This window comes from Desmodus rotundus, chromosome 2 (assembly GCF_022682495.2).
Source record: "Desmodus rotundus isolate HL8 chromosome 2, HLdesRot8A.1, whole genome shotgun sequence".
NCBI lineage: Eukaryota > Metazoa > Chordata > Mammalia > Chiroptera > Phyllostomidae > Desmodus > Desmodus rotundus.
The window spans coordinates 98,195,725-98,198,627 of NC_071388.1; the positions used below are offsets into that span (position 1 = coordinate 98,195,725).

Sequence of the window (2,903 nt, forward strand, 5' to 3'; positions counted from 1 at the left end):
TCTGACACTTACTATCTGTGTGATTTTGAGTTAAGTTATTTAACCTCTCTAAGCCTGTTTTCTCCTTTGTAAAACAAGGTAGTTGGCCAACAACATGGGTTTGAACTGCATGCATCCCCTTACACACGAATTATTTTCAGTAAATACTATAAGTGTAATTTCCTTATGATTTTCTTAATAACATTTTCTTTCCTCTAATTTGCTTGATTGTAAAAATGTAGTATACATTGTCATGCGCGTCTCTGTTTCCATCCGTGCACGAGTGAGCTGTTGGCCCGTGGCGACTTGGCACCTTGCGCCAACTGTCGCTGTGTCAGCGTATTACGATGCCATCTCGAAACAACTTGGCTACTGGAATCCCAAGTAATAAAGTGAAATACTCAAGGCTCTCTAGCACGGATAATGGTTATACTGACCTTCAGTTTAAGAATAGTCTTCCTAAGATCCCACATGAGGCCATTTTGCTTGCTACAGTGCTGTTTTTGATTGGCACCTTTCTCAATACCGTAGGCTCCTTCCTGCTGGTGGGCTCTGTCAGTCAGGGGGCCAGGAACTGGGGCAGACTGGCGCTCCTGTCCTGTTCACTGGCATCCTAGTGTTCCCCCCAGGATTTTCCTGCCTTTGCATCACCTGCTATGCATCCAAAAGCTACCTGGGTTACTCCTGCAATGACATTCCAGACTTTGACGACTAGCACTCACCTCAGCCCTGAGGAGCAGTTAGATGGGACTGAGCTCAGCTTAAGATGCTAAGCAGAAACTTTGGCTAAGGGCTAAGGAATCCTGCAGTTTGAAGATGTTTAACAAAATAATGGCCAAGTTTTATGGGTCCATCCTAAAGACATTAACCGAGCTTACAATTAGCTAATTGGGGCATGCTCTATTTTTCATCTCCTGGCCCTGACTAAAAGCTGACAAATTTTTCTAAGTGAACCTGTATCGTGGAAGAATAGCAATGTTAATTGGGAAAGGTGGGTGGTCTATTTTGTAGTGGAAAGTGTTGCTGCTGCCATCCTTTGTAGAGCTGAGCATTTTCAAGAATAGTCTGTATTGTCAGTTTGTTCTTATGGCAAATGGAAGAATTCAGTATGTCAAATTTATTATTACTAAGTAATTTATTTTGAAACTATCTAAGTGTCTTATCCTCTGTGCTCTAACTTCATATTCAAGTGAAAGACCTTAGAAAAATCAAATATTAGTGTAAATGCATCTGTAATATTTTTTACATGCTTTCTTATTAAGAGCAACCAGGAATTTTTTAAACCTCAGAGCAACTTTTGAAAATGCAAACACTTTCTCTGTTCAACACTCCTCACCCAGTTCTGATCTGGTTCACCAATAGGTTGGGTACCATATAATTTGGGTAATTCTATCCTTTATAGATTAAGATGTTCTGCTGAGTGAAAAAGGGATTAAGCAAAGAAAAAAAAACCCTCATAGACACAGACAATAGTATGGTGATTACCAGAGGGAAGGGAGTTACAGGTGGTAGAAAAGGGTATGGGGGGATAAAGGGTGATAGAAGGAGACTTGACTTGGGTTGGTGAACACAATATACAGATGATGGACTATAGGACTGTATGCCTGAAACCTATATAAATTTGTTAACCAATGTCACCCCCAATAAATTCAATAAAATTAATTTTTTTAAAAAGGTGTTCAGTATATCACGCCTTTAAGGACTGGACTTTTGGCTATTTTCTAAGGGGAAAATGTAGATAAGTGGTTGTTATTTAGAGTTTATAATCCCATTGTTAACACTTTGTGTTATGATGTCATTCTGCTGAAGATTACCAGATTTGACTTGGATCCGCAGGGGACTAGACTGCCTTAGTTTAATTATGTTTCCTAGCTTGCAAAAGGTGACGTATGTTCAAAAGAAATTAAAATGTCCAAACAAAAAAGAGATGTGTTGTATAACATATATAACGTACAAAATATGGGTTATTAACTGTCTTTTAATACTTTTTTTCTATTAATGTCCCAACACAGTTGTCTCCATTTTTCCACCACCACTTTCCCTTGCCCTACCCACGCCCACATCCCACTCTCAATCCCACTCCCCCTTGGCTCTGTCCATGGGTCCCTCATTCATATTCATTTACATCCCTTTCCCTTCTTTCCCACCTTATTTCCCTCTCCCCTCCCCTCTGGTTACTGTCAGTTTGTTGTCAATTTCAATGTCTCTGGCTATATTTTGCCTGCCAGTTTATTCTGTTGATTAGGTTCCACTTATAGGTGAGATCATATGGTATTTGTCTTTCACCACCTGGCTTACTTCACTTAGCCTAATACTTTCCAGTTATTCCATCCATGTCGTCTCAAAGGGTAGGAGCTCTTTCTTTCTTTCTGCCACACAGTATTCCACTGTGTAAATGTACCATAGTTTATTAATTCACTTATTTACTGATAGGCACCTGGGCTGCTTCCAGCACTTGGCTATTGTGCTGCTATGAAGATTGGAGTGCATAGGTTCTTTTGAATTAGTGTTTCAGGATTCTTAGGATATAAACCCAGCAGTGGCATTGCTGGGTCAAAAGACAGTTCCATTTTTAGTTTCTTAAGGAAATTCCCTGCTGTTTTCACGGAGGCTGCACCAGTCTGCATTCTCACCAACAGTGCATGCACTAGGGTTCCCTTTTCTCTACAACTCCACCAACACTTATTGTTTATTGATTTGTTTATGTTGGCCATTCTGACAGGTGTGAAGTGGTATCTCATTGTGGTTTTAATTTGCATCTCTCTGATTACTAGTGATGCTGAGCATCCTTTCATATGTATCTGTGCCCTCTGTATGTCCTCCTTAGAGAAGTGTCTGTTCAGGTCCTTTGCCCATTTTTTAATTGCATTGTATGTCTTCCTGGAGTGGAGTCATGTGAGTTCTTTATATATTTTGGAGACCAA

At 40.0% G+C, this 2,903-nt stretch overlaps 1 pseudogene; it reads left to right on the forward strand.

Annotated features, from left to right (window-relative positions):
- Positions 1-326: 326 nt before the first annotated feature.
- Positions 327-694, forward strand: LOC112320401 (transmembrane protein 230 pseudogene; annotated as a pseudogene).
- Positions 695-2,903: the final 2,209 nt, after the last annotated feature.